Source organism: Brassica rapa, chromosome A08, assembly GCF_000309985.2.
Source record: "Brassica rapa cultivar Chiifu-401-42 chromosome A08, CAAS_Brap_v3.01, whole genome shotgun sequence".
NCBI classification, from domain to species: domain Eukaryota; kingdom Viridiplantae; phylum Streptophyta; class Magnoliopsida; order Brassicales; family Brassicaceae; genus Brassica; species Brassica rapa.
The window spans coordinates 10,335,878-10,355,740 of NC_024802.2; the positions used below are offsets into that span (position 1 = coordinate 10,335,878).

The window sequence follows — 19,863 nt, forward strand, 5'->3', positions numbered from 1 at the left end:
TTCTTGTGATATATATCTTATTACAACGATAACGATCTACGTACTCATAAAGTTATTAATTATTGTATGATTGTATCATGTTTATGGATGGTTACCATCATTCCTTCAATTGATCTACTTATACGTATCGCTGTAAATGTTCCGTCTTTGTACTTTACTATATACTCCCTCTGTTTTTAAATGTAGGTAGTTTTAGCAAAAAGAATTTGTTTCACAATATAAGTAGTTTACATATTTCAATGCACCTTTTTCATTTATTGGATATTGTGTGACCAATAAAATAATATTAAGCTTTTTATAATTGGTTGAATTAATTGATTAAATGATATATTTTTTTAGATAACAACTTTCTAAATATTTGTGCTTTTAAGTAAAACTACTTATAATTAAAAATAAAAACAGAGGGAGTATATAATTATAACTTATATTCAGCCAAAACTCCATACATTTACTTGAAACTCGATTTCTTTGGTCTCCGCTTGCGCATGATCAGACCCTCTTTTGGTTTTTAATTTTTAATAAATAAATATTTTATAATACAAGTCATGTCATTAAAAGTTGTCGGTCACAATCTAAACTTATTTGCATGTATTTGAGTCAGTACTCTTTAACTCTTATATATGTCAGTAACAATGAGAGATAGATACATAGAAACTAAAAGGCCATTCAATCATAGCTAAACGTTAATTGGAAAATATGTATATTCACACATAATTTAATGGGATTTTTGCAAAATTGACCTATAACTTAAAGTCAAACACAAAACTAACCTCCTTTTTTTTTTGAAAATTGGTTTTGCCCTATTCACCCCACAAGTTCATATAATTTACGAAAATGCCATCCATTTTTTTTTTATTTTTTTTTTCGAAAATGACATTTTTACTCTCTCACCCTCATCATCTTCAAGTAATTACAAGATTGCCATTGTCATCAATACCACAACCACCATGAACAACCAATTTGAAGCTCTTAATGCTCCTAAAATCGATTTACCCTTCTTCTTTTTCCATTTTTGTGACCTAAACACAACATATCTCTCACTTTCTCTCCACAATGAGCTAAAAAAACTCAAGATTTTGATTCTAAAATTTTTATGGTTCATAGAGTCATAGAAGCTAACGATTATGGGTGGGTGACTTCCGTTTGTGATTCTGTGTGCTTGGAGAAGCCTTATGTATGCTAAGGAACTTATCTCACTAATTTAAGGTATGACATCGAGTTTTTTTCCAGATCTGTTCGTCAGACGACTTACTTGGGAAGTCGTCTGGCTGTAGACGACTTACCTTTCAGTCGTCTGGCTGTAGACGACTTACCTGGAAGTCGTCTGGTCAACGCAGAGGTTATTTTTGCAATTGACTTTGAAATCTGTAACCTGAGACGACTGAAAGTTAAGTCGTCTACTATTGTTTGGTTTCAAAAAAAATTCCAAAGAACCTAGACGACTTACATTTCAGTCGTCATAGGTTAGTTTTGTATTTGACTGGATAATTTCAGAAGTTTGACTTCCCCAGACGACTTACATTTCAGTCGTCTGGCGAAAATTAAAATAATAATATTTTTTTAAAGTAAACGACTTACAATTAAGTAGTCATAGGTTAGTTTTGCAATTGAAAAAAAAAACTTCAAGATTTAATTATACACAGACGACTTATAATTCAGTCGTCCACCAGACGACTTAATTGTAAGTCGTCCAGGATTTTTTTCCGAGATTCTGGTCAAACCTCGTAAATCCTGGACGACTTACATTTCAGTCGTCTCGTGGACGACTGAATTATAAGTCGTCTGTATATAATTAAATCTTGAAGTTTTTTTTTCAATTGCAAAACTAACCTATGACGACTTAACTTTAAGTCGTCTACTTTTAAAAAAATATTATTATTTTAATTTTCACTAGACGACTGAAACGTAAGTCGTCCAAAAAGTCAAACTTCTGAAATAATCCAGTCAAATGCAAAACTAACCTCTGACGACTGAAATGTAAGTCGTCTAGCTTTTTTGGAGTTTTTTTTTTAACCAAACAATAGTAGACGACTTAACTTTCAGTCGTCCGAAATAACAGATTTCAAAGTCAATTGCAAAAATAACCTCTGTGTTGACCAAACGACATATAGTTTAGTCGTCTAGACAACTTAGATTGAAGTCGTCCGCGTCTTCTCCACTAGTTTTTAAGTCTTCTACGTTAGTTTTTGAATAACTTGTATTTTTAAGAGTGATAAGTAACTTCAAGATATGTAAAACTCATATTTACAAAATATGTTCTCTCCCTTAGTTTTACTAAATTTGACTAAGTTTTTCAATGCAAACTTATAAAAAATATGATATGCTTTGACTAGTTACTATTGTTTGTTTCCATCTCTTACCAACATTCTTGTTTATTAAGATGAGAAAAAGGCCATTGGAGTTTATTATTGCATATGAGAGATCCAAAGATAAGAAAAATGCTACTGAAGTCTATTATTTCATTGATTTGTAAATGTGTAAACACATTGTTAGCACATTTAATACATCTTGGAAAACATTATTACTGATTTTACAAAAAATTCACAACTAAAAGAGTATACATGCAATTCATAAAACAGATCACAAACAAAACTATTATAGATCATTCATCTACAAAGACAAGCTTGGATTCCACTTGAGTAGACAAGACCAGACAACTTTTAAGAACTTCAGACGACTTCTAAGAAGTCCAGACGACTTCCAGGAAGTTCAGACGACTTTGCCAGAAGACTTTTAGGAAGTTCAGACGAATTCCAGACGACTTTACAGGAAGTCCAGACGACTTTACAGGAAGTCCAGACGACTTTTAGGAAGTCCAGACGACTTCCAGACGACTTCCAGATGACTTCCAGACGACTAACAAGTAAGTCGTCCCAGAAGTTTTCCAGATCTGAAAAACCTGCATATTAAATCCAGATCTGAAAAACCTGCATATTCAAAAACGTTCAAATGGCTTAAAAACAGAAAAAATGAGTGGAAGATTATATAAATCTACCTTTACAGAACACACAAAAATACATATCTAAAAATAATAGATCTACCTTTAAATTAGTGGAAGATGAGTACCAAATAATTAAAAACCTGCAAAAAAAAAATAGATTAGTAACAAAGACATGAGACAAAATTGAAAAATTCATATAAAGTTTGATGTTTTCAAGTCAAAGAGATTAGAGTGGGTTTGGAGAGTTTTAGTTTGGGAAAAAAGTAAGAACTTTATACAACAAGAAGTTACCAAATGAAGAAAAATCAGACATAAGAACTTACCAAAACGCTCAGAAAAATCCAGACGACTTCCTAGAAGTCCAGACGACTTCCTGGAAGTCCAGACGACTTCTTGGAAGTCCAGACGACTTCCTGGAAGTCCAGACGACTTCCAGGAAGTCCAGACGACTTCCTGGAAGTCCAGACGACTTCCTGGAAGTCCAGACGACTTCCAGACGACTTCCTGACGACTAACAGGTAAGTCGTCCCAGAAGTCTTCCAGATCTGAAAAACCTGCACATCAAATCCAGATCTGAAAAACCTGCATATTCAAAAACGTTCAAATGACTTAAAAATAGAGAAAATGAGTGGAAGATTAGATAAATCTACATTTATAGAACACACAAAAATACATATCTAAAATTAATAGATCTACCTCTAAATTAGTGGAAGATGAGTACCATTTGATTAAAAACCTGCAAAAGAGATAGATTATTAAGAAATACATGAGACAAAACTGAAAAATTCATATAAAGTTTGGTGTTTTCAAGTCAAAGAGATTAGAGAGAGGTTGGAGAGTTTTAGAATGATGAACATTACATTTTTGTTGCAGCCATTTGAGAGGAGGAGAGAGAATGTGTAAATTTTTCTTTATATAGGGAGACAAAAAATCCAATTAGATTAAATATTTTTGACTCAGACGACTTCCTGGACGACTTACATTTCAGTCGTCTGGTGAAGAAATTAAAACAGACGACTTACATGTAAGTCGTCCAGAAGAGTTTAATATTTTTAGCGGGAAATTAAATATTTTTAGCGGGAAACTAAAATAGAAGACTTTCCAGACGACTTACAAGTAAGTCGTCTGGATGACTGAAATATACGTCGTCCGGGTAAATTATTTAACAGACGACTGAAATATAAGTCGTCCACACCCTAAACATAACCCCTAAACTTAATTATCTAATTAAACACTTCATAAAACCAAATCAAACTTGAAAAGTGTTTACTATACACAGAAATAAACACATATAGGTGAAAACTAATTTTTGAAAAAAACATTTTAGTTTTCCAAAATCTAACCCTAACAATACATACAATACTACAACATATGTTTGCCAAACTCCTAAACCAAAGTATTTCATGATTCACTACTTCCACTCATATATCTTCAAAACAAATCAATTTTATCATATCTTAATTTATATCAGTTAAAACTGTTTATAATTACTTGATTTTTATTTTTTACGCATCAAAATATTTTTTTACAAGATTTATAAATTATTTTTAAAATAAACTGGTACCAGACGACTTACACTTCAGTCGTCCAGACGACTTACACTTCAGTCGTCCAGACGACTTCCAACATCTCAGACGACTCAGACGATTTACTGGGGCTATATTCGTAAAAATGGCTTCTGTTTTTTTGTTTGGTCACAAGGAGCTGAGCTGTAATTTCACTAGGCTTTTAGGTTAGTTTTGCATTTGATTCAAGTTTGGGTATAAGTTTGGAATTAAAATCAAGTTGTGGGTTAGTTTTGGCAAAAACCCCTAATTTAATCTATTAAATTATAGTCTTGTTTTTATCTACTGATAAAGATTTATCATTTAAGTTTTACATGATGATCTTAATAAAACTGACTTATATCATATGTTATAATAACTAGAGATTTTTTCCGCGCTTCGCGCGGATTGTGTCTTATAAATTTATTTTATTTATAATATTATTTGTCAATTTTTTTCTTTTACATTAACTTTTTGTTTTTTTCAATGTTAATTTTTCTTAATTTAAATTTATATGTTTATAGTTTTTCATTTTTCTTGTTGTAAATGGAGAATTATATTTTTTATTTATGGTTTTTTGTATATGACATAAACTTTTTGAAATTTTAAAATAATGTTATATATAGTACGATTAACACATTAAAGAAGAAAAACATATACAGGCACATTTTACACAGGTTTTATATGCATAATTTTAAGCATTATATATGTATATATTATAAGTTTGAAACATGTAAATGCTTTCTAAAGCTAAATACTTGTTCTGAGTTTACATAACTTATCGAAAATTTTATCTCTTTTTAAATTCAAATCACATAAAAAAATATCAAAAAGTCAATATAGATGGTTTTTTGGGCTTTTAAATCAACACTAAAAAATTACATGAATCAGATAACAACAATTTTATAAACAACTGGATAAAATTTGACCGAGCCAAAGATTTTCACACAATATGTTCTTTCTTCTTCAAATTGCGAAAAGCCTATAGGCACAAGAAAAAAATCATAATTTTTTTCACTTATATAACAATTTTTCTCCTTTACACACAGAGTTTATTACACTGCTATAAGCAATGGAAAACTCTATTTATATAAGATTCACATCTATGCATTTTGACAAAGAAGAATTTTAGCCATCTTTAGTTTCGGAATGGACCAACTTCAGTCATATACACTATATTTTTTCTATGATTCAAATCTTACAATTTTAATATATGTGCAGATTTCCATGTGAAAAAGCACGCACACCATATATCATTCAACCTATATTACTTTTCCAAAGTAAACACTATAATCCTCGTTTGGTTAGTTCCACAAACTAATCTCTTTGGATCAGTTTACTAAAAAATATGGATACTAATGTCAGAAAATAATATAAACACTATCAACAACAAATATTGGCACAAGACTATTTGGTTCAAGGAACATATTCCACGTAATGCGTTTATATCATGGCTGGCTTTACGGAGAAGACTGCCAACCAAGGATCGCTTGAGGCATTGGGGGTTAAATGTCTCAGGAACGTGCGTCCTTTGTAATCTGGAAATAGAGACTCACCATCATCTTTTCTTTGAGTGCTCTTTCTCTCGCTTGATATGGGAGCCTTTTACTGCTGAAGTTTGGATTTCTCCTCCGGCTGATCTATACTCTATTGCAGCCTGGATCAATCAACCTCGCGTCAACGCAGATGCGCATGCTACTCCAGTCATCAAGCTCTACTACTTTCAGTCAACCATCTACCTGCTGTGGAAAAAGCGTAATGCTCGTGTGTTCACAGCTGTCTCCTCACCTTCATCAGTCATCCTTGCCTCTCTCGACCGTATGATGCGTAACCGTCTTCTCTCTTACCCGGCAAGTTCTTCTTTCTCCTCTTCTCTACTTCTTTTTATCTTTCTTGTATAAGACCTCCTTAAGGCTTTTTACCTTGATTTGTTGTTGGTTGTTTTTGTTTCCTTGTTGTAATAAGTTGTTTAAAAACAACAGTGTAATCTTTCAGAAAATGATAATCTTAACATCTTACCCAGAAAAAAACAGCAAATATTGACTTATTTATGTGAATATATATTTTATTTTAAATTATTTTAGTGGATGAAGAAAACACCATAATTTGTACAACAAATTTTCTTAGATTCACCTCATCATACTCACCATTTTACCTTTTTAGTTACATAATTTTACATGAGATTCTTCACCCTCCCCGGTTATTTTCTCTTTATTTGTAACTACAATATAAAGTTATAAAATATATATATATTATAAATTAATTATTTATTTACTCTTGAAGTCTAACGATTAAAAATAGAACATAATTCAATATAGATATATGATTCTATTAATAAATTAGCAGTTACAAATTTAAAATTTTTAGAAATATCAAAAGTCGTATGTTACTTAATTATCTTCTAAATGATGTTTATTTCTAATTATTTTTGGATGAGAATATTTTGGCTGAGGTGGATAGTCTCAAAAGCCTTGAATTTGGTCCCTTTTATATAGTAGAATTTAGTCCCAAAAGGATTTATGTTGAAATGTAAGAAAGGTTCTATTAACAGAGGGTACAGACTCATTGATCTCTATCATTATATTCTACTCAACATTCCCAACAGAGAAAGAAACTCCATTTAAAAAATAAAAATAAACATCTTTTGAGAAATTGAATTGCAGGAGAAACGTTACCAGAAGAGTAGGAATAGCAAGATACGAAATGCAAGCACTGTATACAATGGCCACAAAGAGAATTCTCTTCCATTTGGATTAGCACTAATAAAGATAACTAAGTTTGAAAAAAACTGAAACTTTATCGGACCTGATTGACGATGATAAACTCACTCTCATACGATAGAATATATTGGAGGTGGCTCCACGGTTGAGGTTACTTGGGTAATGGACAACACGATTAGGCGATATGAAACCCTGTATGACAGTACCCTGTAGTAGAATAAGTAACTGGAATTAATTCTGACTAAGCAAAAGATTATGTTAAGGAAGCTCATATCATACCTATTCATCAAGCACAAGGAACTCTAGTCCACCCCCTAGTTGTATTTCATGCTTAATTTCCCGTTTCTTCATTTTGTTAGCCATTGCCTTTTGCAATTTTTTGGTCATGGTGATTTAGGTTAAGGTGAAGAATAAAGTAGATGGATTGGAAAGGACTGCATGACATTAGATGTTAGAGTAACCGAAGGGGATTTAAGGATGGAATAGCAGAAGATGTAAACGTAAGAGAATCACATAAAGAAACGAAGAAGATGAAGTCCAAAAGTTTAAACGGTGGTTCAGTTAGCATATATTTTGGGTTTCATCATGGGTCACTGCAACATAAAAGGCCTGTATAATTTAAAAGCCATGTGACTACCAAAATAGACGTCCAATATTGTCGGCAATTAAGAAGATTACATGGCAAATTATGATGAGATGTAAGTTTGATTGGGTGGGAATATTTTATCTTAGATGGCATAGCTTAGGAACTTTTAAATTAGTTTCTTTTATATAGTAGAGATAATATCCTGATTACTCTAACCAATTAAACATCACAATAGAAACAAACCAATTAAATATAAACAACCCGGTAGTAATTAAAATTTTAGACTACATACGATCAACATTAACATCATATCATCTAATTTAAATGAACAATAATACATTAACAATCTGAGATTTGTTTCAGCTAATCTTCGGAATAGGTTTTAACATAAGATAAAAACATGCAATCATTTGTTTTGATAAAACAAACATAAGAGAAAATTTAATTTAGGATAGATAATGGAAGAAGAGGGAGCAGAATCTAGGTAGGAACAAGAAAGGGAAAGGATACGTCTTAGAGATAGAGAAAGAAGACAGTTTATGAGCCAATCTGAAAGAGAAAGGCATTTGGCTCAGCGCCGCAAAAACTACCAGCTCCGAAGGCAAAAGCAGAATCGCGTCGACTCTCAGACCCAAGCGATCACGAAGTGAACCAAGAAACATTAAGCTCACATTCTGATCCCGGAACTAGTAATATATCCACGCTAGCTGAGTCTGATCAATGTAAGGATGTTGTCACAACATTCCCAAACATAAGGTTCATTAAGAACTTGAAAAGATTTAAGAAAGGTTGATAATTACATGATTACAAATTGTATCTTTTAATTAGTTCTTTCCACAAACCTGCATTCAAATAAGAAAAATTTACACTCACAGACACATTTTGACTTTACAATATCACAATAAGACACATTCCACTTGCAACACACATTCTACTTGTGTAATGTCCATGATACCCTCTTAACCAGCACCTCATTCTCGCTATCTTTTTACTTTTTTGTGCTTTAGTTTTTTTTTTTTTTTAATTTGCTGATTTAAAGAAAACAAAGAAAGTCACTTTCCCAAATTCCCAATTCACGAACCCTAATCTTATTTGTTAGATTTTCTATGGTTGCAATTCATTGTCATTTTCTCACCCTAATCCATTTCAGTCCCTCACTCCGTAAATCATTCGCGAATCAAAATCATTTTCTTCTCCACATTTATCTGTTTCGTAGCGGTAGTCTCTGAGCCACCGGCCCACCGTCGAACAAAGCCCCCACACCTGCTCCCGTGAGCAACAGATTTCTAAATGCAAGGTTAGTTAGTTTGCTTTTTTGGCTAATTTGGGAACCCTTTGTTAAAGCAATTTCAGTCAAGATTTGGATATGACAAAATGTCATATCTGGAGTGTTGTTCATTGGTTAAATCTCCATCTCTTTTCTTTGATTGTAATTGGTTAAATCTATAGTAACTGCCCAAAAAAATTGGAACTTTTTCAGATATTGTGGATGTGCTGGAGCTATCACAGCACCAAGATGTCTCGTGAAACTACACAAAGAAGAAAGTTTTGGTGAGTTTCGTGCTTCATTCAATACAACACCAATAGAATTTGATTCTAACAAGGCTTGTGAAATTCTTGTGTGTGTGTGTTTTGTCATGCAAAAGAATGGAAGATTTTAATGAGAGCAAGAAAGAGTAAAGATAAGTTTACGCCGTGGAAGAAGTTAGATGGTAACGAGTTCGGTATACAAAACTCCATGAATCTACACGTATGGTTCCCAATAAGCTCAGGAAAAGAGGTACCTCTTAGTTTTTCCCAGGCTTTGACTTAGGCTTCTGGTTAGCTTATATAGTGTGTCTAAACAATTTTTATTAGCGTACGTTAGAAAGCTTATGTTTTTGTAATTGTTAGTCGAATATGGACCTGGCAAATCTCTTTAGATTGCTTTATCCAGTTTTTTTCTGTTTGATGGAGAAAGAAATATGATATCCATGTCCATAGTTTTTGTGTCCATGTCCATAATTATATTATAACTATATTATCCACAATAAGGTATCAATATGGTATGCATAAAGTACTTGTCCACATATACTAAAAAATTATGTAAGATGATTAAGAATATAAAAACTTGTCCAAGAAAACACATCAATGAAACTTAGTTCATGAAACCTCATCCACGAAAATTTTAAAGAGATTTTCTATATTTTTTATCCATCCATGTCCACATCTTTTTATGTTCACGTATTTTTCTTACATGTTCACAATTTTGCATCCACACTTCTTATGTCTATACATTTTTTTATATAATTGTTGAAATATATAAAATATATATATGAAAATGGATGTTAAAATATAGAGAAAAACAAATTACAATTTATTGTAATAATTATACTTTCTTCAAATGTCTTAAACTCTGAGAAAAAAAACAAATAAAAACATAAGAACTTTGCAAAAAGAACAAAGAAAAAGTTGAGAAAAAATAAATAAAATAAAAAAAATGCAGCCATCCTCTAGTTTTTCTGAACCAAACGTGAAGGGTACTGCTGTAAAACCACAAGGGGTGGAAGAGGACAATGTGTCCCTCAAGTGGAAAGTGCTTTATCTTGTAAAAAAAGAGAATAATGTGTCTGATGATGTAACGCACTCTTATATTAGCTATTCTAGTTGTACAGTTGACAAGAAAAACATAAATTATCATTCAATGGATAACGGTGGCGGATAAATCTGAACAGAATTTTACCAAAGCTGACGTGTCCAAAATCAGACCACAGATCCATCTTTTGATTCGTCAATACCACTCACAAAGGCAACCCCCAACCACAAAACCTTGACTTCAAAAGAGAAGGTTTGGCTCTGAACCCTAGCCACCAAATCTATGAATAATGTTTGTAAACCTCATCCACCACAACTATTATTCATTGTGTGATTAAACTTGTAATATGTTGTGATTAGTTTATTTTCTATAACATTATATATATATATTTTTTTTTTCTTTAAAATATAATATTATGTATAACACTGTAATATGTTGTATTAGTTGTATTAGTTATAAAATTTAATATAAAATTATTTGTTTTAACAGTTATTAGTTGTATTAGTTGTACTAGTTGTATTATTTTTGAAAAAAATGCATTTTTATTTTTTTTGTTCTCGAAACCGAAGAAGACATCTACGGAGCCAAAAGGTTGCAGTAGAAGAAGATTCAAAATTCTTTTTTTTCAAAAAAAAAAAAATCATAAAGAAGCCAGCACGATCAAGGTGAAGAGAATGAACAAGCATTCATGATTGGATTTGGACTTGTGTTGGAACCACTTACTCTTTGTTTTTTGTTTCAGATTTATTGTAGTTTAAAGACATGTAGTGTATTTTTACACTTAAGTTATATTGTATTTTTTGACAAATGAGTGGTATGACTACAATAATATTACTAGTTAATCTACAGTAGTATTAGTCTCACTGGTACAATAGGTTTAACAATAATACAACTAGTTTAACTACGTGTTACTATGTTGCCTTAGTTGTACCACATAAAAATACAATTAACTCATTTGTACAGCTTGGCCAGTAGTGAAGCTCGAGATAGTGGTTGACATCGCGAATTGATGACGACCACGACGATGAGTGTGGCGGTTCTGGTAAAAAACAATGTCTATTGCTATGGTGGAAAAAGATGATTGCGGTGACAAACGGCGAGCTTGAATGCCATTTGAGACCACGGGGAAGAAGATCTGCAACAGTTTAGATTGGTGGTCAAAATTGTTTAAATACGCAGTAGAAGCAGGGTCTTAGTGTAGATAAGATAGCGGGTTTTGGTAGAAAGCATTGACAGAAACTTGAATCATGTAGAAAGAACACGATAAAGGTAATAAGATAATTTTTTTAATTCATTCATTAAAGTTGTTAAGGTAATTCATATGACAGAAGTTCATACAAATTAATTTAGGTTGTAGTAGATTTTTTTAAGCCTTTTGGTCCATTTCAAAATTTTGTCCGCATATATCTTTATCAAAGAAATAAGTAAGGTGCAGAGCTGAGCGAGGAGTAAAGCTGGAAAAAAAACATGTCTGGATTTATTTCTGCACCTAATATTCCACAGTAGACCCAATGCCAAATAGTGGAGTAAGAACTGACGCAGAAGCCGTGTCCTACATATATAAACAAATACTACTTGTAACAAAAACGTTGTCAAGCTTTCATAGCTCAGTTGGTTAGAGCACCCGTTTAGTAAGCGGGAGGTCTTGAGTTCAACTCTCAATGAAAGCATCATACTTTTTGGGTTTTATATTTCTGATCTCTTTTATGGACCACATTTTGAACGGGCCCATTCCTTAGTTTGGGTTGACAAAGTATTGACCATATTCTAATTATCTTGCTTCAAATCACAGAATTAATTAGGGTTTTCGCCTTATTTCATATAAATACTGCCTTGGCACATTGCCCATTGTCATCATCTAACTTCGTTCTTCTGTTCTAAATCTTTTCTCCGGTTAGAAACCTATAGATGTTGTTTAAAATGTCTTTATGAAACGTGACGCGATTTTCTCTCCAAGAAATCGATTACTTGACAAGGGGCAACATAGAACAATGATGGTTGCATAACCCTAAAAGTAAACGTCACAAAGAAACCAAAAGGTAGCTGAAGACGTAGAAGGAGCCTTAAAGGGCTTCTCCGTCAGAAGCATCGTACTAAGGGTCTCATATTCCATCGCCTTGCGGAGCGGCGTTGCTGCCTTTACCGTTTGGGACCGGCCATGACACCTACATTGATTTATTAGTTTGGTGATAAACCTCTCAATTAAGTAGAGATGAAAGGCAGTGATGACTCGGAAATATTCAAGCTCAACAGACCGGAATTAGGCTTTTCTTTCTTTTAATTTGAGAGATTCGTTTCTGTGTCGATAATCCCACTGAACTGAGCCTTTCCAAGCATTGAGTTTCCTAAAAACACTAATCCAGTTTTAAACAATCGTTCTCTCCTATTAATCTTATCAGTGCTTCCAACTTACTTTTTTTCTTCTTTAAACTTGTGTCTGAACCACGACGTATTTGCCAGAGACTCTTAGCAATGAAATGTTTTTACTCAATATTTAGTCCATTTAATTTGTTTTTTTTTTAATCTTTGCCGGATTTGGTATGATATAGACTCTGTTGTAAAGACATTTTTTTCAAATAGTTGTAAGTTGTTGCGGTCGCACAAACCGAAGTCCCAAGTTCATGAAACTATCGACCACTTATCTACCTGCTAACAAGAAAGTGACGGGTAGCAAATGGATTTACAAGGTCCAACAATTTTGTTAATTATATTTTGATGCTAAACTGTATTATGAATGAAAGATCGATATATTTCACTCACTTCAGATTAGTACGATGTGAGCTGACAACAATCAGAACGACATTTTTCTAAAATGGTAAACCATCAGAACAACACGCCATCATAACTTATTATGACTTCATACCTTCAAAGGGATGGCTAGGCGCTTTAAAAAATAATCCAATCAAGACTTGAAAATTATCTTACCCTCGGCAGTCTCTTGTGGCATTTGACCCCATCCTATCACTATTCTAACGTGCTGTGTCGCCTTCTGAACCATTTACATTCACCAAAGAAATGAGTTATCAATCAGTACCAGCGAATCGCATTCATTACCCAAATGTTCTCTTACTGAATCGAGTCTCAAGACCAGCACTCTTACCAATTAGCTCCTTAGCCATCCAAACCAAACCTATATATGAACACGTACATTTTATTCAATCTGGCTAGAACCTGGTTCTTTTTTTTAACTCCTGCTTTCTCCATTATTCTTCTAACCTTTGAGGCAGCCTCCAACAATCCACAACGTAATTCCCCCCGTCCTTCGGATCCAACTCGAAATATTTCGTAGCTGCGAGTTCTGGACCACCTACTTTCTTCATGTTCTCGAAGAACTTAAACACCTCTGAAACTTGCTCATGATACCCATACCTAGAGATCAATGAGGTAGGTCCACATAACCTCTTTACTGGTGGGAACTTGATCAAAAACTTTATGCATCAGAGACACTGTTGCATGTAGGAAACTTATTTTACTACCATAGGACAACTGATATTTGTAAAGAATAATAAGAACATAAACTAAAGTTTCAATACCAAAATATAAAAATAAAGAAGAATTGCAGTCGAGATAGTTAATCTCTTTCCTTAAATCTTTAAACGCCCCGTAGTGTGACGGTTTTATGGCGCTCAGATTCCCAAGATACAACTGCAGCATTGTTTCTATTTACCATCACCGAAAAACAGAATCTATCGAACCTATTTCTGTGATGTACTCTCAGACTCAAAATAAAAAAAATACTAGCATAACTATTCTGAGTGGGAGAAATGTTCTTGATTGTATGAATGTGTGTATTTTCTAAATGGCTCATAAGCCTTTATATAGAAATATAATGAGAAGCACAAGTTTCATTTTTCAACACAAAAATGAAACCTCCATAGTGCACTAATGGAGTTTTTAATTCTTGTCATTATTATGTGAATTTATTCCACATTTTGACCAAGAAATTAAAGAATAAAATTATTATTGTTTTGACCAATTCAAACAAAATAATATACTTTAAAATGGATTTCTTTTTTATATTTTATCAATATAAAAGATCAACATATATTTGGTTTATAAGATTAAGTCAATGAACATGAAGTCCAACTAACAAATCAAAAAACCCAAATCCAATTTCAAATATCCAATATGTGTATTTGCTACTTTATACAAGTTTTTCAAATCACACACATTAGACCTCCATTTCTCATTCAAATAAAACTTCTTTTTTGACATATGAATACATTATTCATAATGTTCAAAAAATAGTTCCAACAATCCCCCACATGAATAGAAATGACTCTAGACACTAGACGACTCGACAGACTTTCTAGATAAGACTCAACTTCCTAGACAAGACTCGACAAGACCTAACTAAGGACTTTTGAGAGTACAAACGAAAAATCCATTGCATGATGAGTTGGTAGCAATTTTTCAGCCTTGAACCAGTCATTGTTAATAGCTATCGGATTTACTCGGCCAGGAGGTGGCCATGATGTCTTGAACCTCCCGGGCTTTGGTGTAAACCTAGACAATAGCCATAACACAGCTTCATTCTCTCACAGAATTAGGTTCTCTATTGTGTTCATTTTGGCCGTGAACAGTCTTGGTTAATCATGAGTGAACTTGGAGAATATAGCCTTTCCTTCATTCTCCTAGAAACGGCCCCATTTCACACTCACAAGGTGATTTGCCATTAACTTTGTTTAGAGGAGTATCATGTACTACTCCATTCATATCTCAAAGCTATGGACACAAATTATTAAAAGCTAATGCTTATCATGTATTCCTTACATGTAGCACTGTTTAATCATCATAGGAATTGGGTATAGACCGAAGTCTTACAGTGCTTTGGGCAGACTTAGTTTCACTTAGTTGTCTCCTTCAACCTAGTTCTTGGGATCTCCAGTCAGTTAGGTAGAGTTACCGCGAAACCTCATCTTAATTCACAGGCGACCCATTCCTTTTGATGATATAACAATTTGATCTCATGACACACCTTTAATTAAAGGATCCTAGGTTGTCACCATAGTGAACATAATCTCTTGAGATTAGTCGAGATCAATTGTCTAATGATTTTTGTCATCTTTTATTCAAGATACAATTAACTATTATACACAAAACTCAGTGTATGACACTAGTTTGTTTTTTTTTAAAAAAAAATATATTGTGATAACTATCACTAAGTTCATTTGGCCTCTTGCCAACGACTTTATATGGTAAGCAAAGCTTCCCCCCCACATTTCTTGAGATAGCTCAAAACATGCATAATTACATTTAACATCTCTTAAGAGTTTAGAAAATTAATCTACAACTCCTTTAGATTTAAATGAATTAAAAGCAATTTCAAAAATTATTACAATTTTCTTGAAAAATGTGTTTCATTCTTAGAAATTCACATTTTACATCCAACTATTTTCATAGTTTTCTTAAGTTGATTTATAAATCCAACTTGTATGTTTTGGATCTTTCCAAACACATATTTTGCTTTTTAGAAATAAACATATCATTACAAGATATTATTTTACCATCAAAACCATTATATGATTATTTTCAACCATATTGACTTTATAAACTACAACACACATGTTAGTTTCAGTCATATTGGTCTGAAAATTCTCATTGTTTTTGTATGGTCAATCTTTTTACAACTAGCGTTTAAGCATTGACAAAATATGAATGTTTTGATCATTATCAACAACATTATCTTTTCTAAATGAAAAATGATTCCTATGTGGCAGACCTCTCCCAAACTTAATTTGGGGCATCGACTCACGAATCCATTTCCATTTATACAACATGATTCCTTAAGAATCAAAATGTTTTTTCTGACAACGGTTTCACCATATTTTTTGAAACTTGAATCATTGTTTTTTTCTCTTGATCAAACACTTAATAATCAAATTAAGTTGTTCCAAAAAATCTGAAACAGAAATAAAAAACGTTAGCATTCTTGATAACTAAAACAAATAATTATCTTTAGCCAAGTCAAAGCATTAACAGATTTTGAACAAATAAATTATTTGATCATGTAAACTGACGAATTTGATCACAACTAAATGCAAAACAAATACACAAAGTAAATGCATTAAAAGCTTAAAAAAAAAAAACCACAAGAACAAACGCTCCACAGTTGCTAATATATGCAAGATCAAACGCTTGAATTTTGATAAAAACCAGTCGTATAAGCATGATTAGATCCTACAAGTCACACTTTTGTTTCAAAATAATTTTAAAAATCAAGCGAAAGTGCAACACGACGGTTTCAACACGTCAAAAGACAAATCAAATCAAATTGTTTTTTTTTTCTTTCAGAAAATCTGTAACTAATGATCAACGCTTGATGATAAAGAAGATTCACAGAAAAACAATAGCTAAGATTATTATAAGAAATCCCTGCGCATGATCGATCTGAAAAGATCATAACAATTGCTTTTTCATCACCATGAATTCTCGAATTCCTGTTTTTATGATAAACAAGATCCGATTCCAGCATCTTTAACCTGTTCTTACAAATAAAAAACTTTTAACAAATATCAGTATTGTTAGTGCAAAAGCATAAACAATATTTAAAGATTTAAGAATGTAGGAAACTTATTTTACTACCATAGGACAACTGATATTTGTAAAGAATAATAAGAACATAAACTAAAGTTTCAATACCAAAATATAAAAATAAAGAAGAATTGCAGAGTCGAGATAGTTAATCTCTTTCCTTAAATCTTTAAACGCCCCGTAGTGTGACGGTTTTATGGCGCTCAGATTCCCAAGATACAACTGCAGCATTGTTTCTGTTTACCATCACCGAAAAACAGAATCTATCGAACCTATTTCTGTGATGTACTCTCAGACTCAAAATAAAAAAAAAATACTAGCATAACTATTCTGAGTGGGAGAAATGTTCTTGATTGTATGAATGTGTGTATTTTCTAAATGGCTCACAAGCCTTTATATAGAAATATAATGAGAAGCACAAGTTTCATTTTTCAACACAAAAATGAAACCTCCATAGTGCACTAATGGAGTTTTTAATTCTTGTCATTATTATGTGAATTTATTCCACATTTTGACCAAGAAATTAAAGAATAAAATTATTATTGTTTTGACCAATTCAAACAAAATAATATACTTTAAAATGGATTTCTTTTTTATATTTTATCAATATAAAAGATCAACATATATTTGGTTTATAAGATTAATCCAACTAACAAATCAAAAAACCCAAATCCAATTTCAAATATCCAATGTGTGTATTTGCTACTTTATACAAGTTTTTCAAATCACACACATTAGACCTCCATTTCTCATTCAAATAAAACTTCTTTTTTGACATATGAATACATTATTCATAATGTTCAAAAAATAGTTCCAACACTGCATTATTTGAAGTACATATCAACAAGAGACCTATTGACTATAATATTCAAGTCAATACAGCTCTTTATCATGACAGCATGGAGGTATACTGGTCTGGAACTATTCAGTGGAGCCTCATATCGTAATTCATAAAAGGCCCTTCTTGCTCAAGACCCTTTCTCACACACCCTGATATCATTTGCAACCTACGAAAGAGAACCCCAGCTGTGTTGAAGATCACCTGATAAAGCGTAAAGTATTAACAACTTGAATTTCAAGAACAACTAGAGCATATATTCGTTTCCCTTTCAACGTTTTCGTATTAAAATAATGTTTGAAAATTAGTAATCAAAATGTCAAGATGGCCGAGTTGGTCTAAGGCGCCCGCTTCAGGTGCGGGTCCGAAAGGGCGTGGGTTCAAATCCCACTCTTGACATCAATTTTTTCTTTTTTTTCCTAAGTATGGCTGTGGTTTGATATAAACAGTATAAAAATTTATGAATCTAACAATTCTCCTGGATCATTCAAAGAATGTGCTAGCAAGTAGTGAAAAATTGCTATTGCGATAATGCTTTGACTACTTTAACTTTTTCCATGTTATCTGACGACTGAGATAATATTGTATAGAAAACTGCTTGAGCATATCTTTCACAAGAAGATTAACGTGTGTTTTATAGTGATGGTGAAGCTGAAATGCATCATTGGGTCTTAAACAAATTTTATGTCATTGTGCTCTGCAACACATAGCTATGTGTGTTTAACATGAAAAAATTGCAAAGATTGGGTTAAAGCATTTTTGCAGCTAATTATCTCATAAGTTTACCTTCCTTTGCACTCTATAAATTCTTTACGCTGATTCTTTGGCTGTGCGTGTTGCACTTGCAATCCTACTCGAATCACTTGATCCTAGGAAAGGAGACACATGAGAAATTAAAAGACATGATCATTAATGGTTGAGATTTAAAAAAATCATCATTAGTGAAATTCCGAAGATGCTATCTTATCATCCTCTCTTTTTTACTATTCTTCTTCAAAATGTACTTGAAAAAACAAAATAGTTGTCTCACAAATACTGTGACCAAGAAAATGCACAAAGGAATGGAAATAAGGTAGACTTAGAATGCATATATATGGAAGGGCCGGAACCTATTTTCCTTTTCAAGTACATATTGAAGAAGAATAGTAAAAAAAAAAAAGAGGATGACCAGATCGAACAAAAAAGAGAGAAGAGTAAATCTAATATCAGGTAATTCAATTTATTACTCACATTATTTCGTGTTTGCCTGGCTTGAAAATACTAGATCTCGCGCAAACACTTGTTCTTGCAACAAGAAATTTGTATGAATTATACCAATAATAGCCAGGTCCAACTATTACAGTTTTTAACTAACACTACACAACTTTAGGAGATACGGTTATTTTATTTGACTATGAGATTGAGGAAGAAAACACAACAATTAAACATTACCATTTTCTACTGAAATGTTCTTAATTAATCTTAAATGTTTACTGAAGGTTCATCCTTAAGACATACAATTTTTGTGTAGCAAAAGCATCAAAGTTAATAAGTGAAATCTTATGTTTTGTGATTGTCTATTCAGAAGAGTATGGATCGCCCAATGGATCACTCGATATCACTAGACACTATTATCCAAAGCGCATTTCATTATTACATACTCCGCTATACTCAGAATGAAGGTGCAAGACGGGTTTGTTATAACTTATAAAGAGTAATACATATAAGTACAATGTTCTTTTTATTTCACAAAGTAATACCGATAATAATTAAAGTTTATCTTTATATAGATAAAGCGTCTTATTATCTCTCTTCCGAGTTGACTAACATGTTACACTCAGACAGAGACACCAGTCTAACACGTTCTTAGATCAAACTAAACCAAGAACCCCTCTGACCTCCTCATGATTCCTAGCCCTTATATTTTGTGTCTACCCTTATTCGACACCAAAACCCTTATGGTTACGACCTTCTTTTGAGGTGTTACATAATCCTAGGCACGTCTTTCTCTACTTATACTTGTAGATTTCGTGGCTTGCCTTAACCAACTTCCCAAGGAAGAGATATTACCATATCTTCCTTTCTGGAATATTTCCAAATCTTCTTCAAAGTCTTTTGGAAATCTTCGCTTGATGATTTACATTTT

General features: G+C 32.5%; 2 long non-coding RNA genes and 3 other non-coding genes across 8 annotated transcripts; 4 read left to right on the forward strand and 1 right to left on the reverse strand.

The window, feature by feature from the left end:
• Positions 1-6,985: 6,985 nt before the first annotated feature.
• Positions 6,986-7,719, reverse strand: LOC103849882. Its single transcript, XR_629583.2, has 2 exons — positions 7,485-7,719; positions 6,986-7,412 (listed from the first exon to the last, which is right to left on the reverse strand). It is a non-coding gene; the product is annotated as an uncharacterized LOC103849882 (long non-coding RNA).
• Positions 7,720-8,832: 1,113 nt separating this feature from the next.
• On the forward strand, positions 8,833-11,660 carry LOC103852141. Of its 4 annotated transcripts, none has more exons than XR_004450158.1 (4): positions 8,851-9,088; positions 9,272-9,342; positions 9,438-10,618; positions 11,330-11,660. It is a non-coding gene; the product is annotated as an uncharacterized LOC103852141 (long non-coding RNA). The 4 variants fall into 4 exon arrangements; XR_004450157.1 differs by lacking the exon at positions 11,330-11,660 and adding an exon at positions 10,939-11,203; XR_004450156.1 differs by lacking the exon at positions 11,330-11,660 and adding an exon at positions 10,936-11,177.
• Positions 11,661-11,962: 302 nt separating this feature from the next.
• TRNAT-AGU lies at positions 11,963-12,036 on the forward strand. Its single transcript has one exon. It is a non-coding gene; the product is annotated as a tRNA-Thr (tRNA).
• A 545-nt stretch (positions 12,037-12,581) lies between these two features.
• On the forward strand, positions 12,582-12,695 carry LOC117127589. Its single transcript, XR_004450609.1, has one exon. It is a non-coding gene; the product is annotated as a small nucleolar RNA Z107/R87 (small nucleolar RNA).
• Positions 12,696-18,056: 5,361 nt separating this feature from the next.
• Positions 18,057-18,137, forward strand: TRNAL-CAG. The gene has a single exon. It is a non-coding gene; the product is annotated as a tRNA-Leu (tRNA).
• The last annotated feature ends 1,726 nt before the right edge of the window (positions 18,138-19,863 follow it).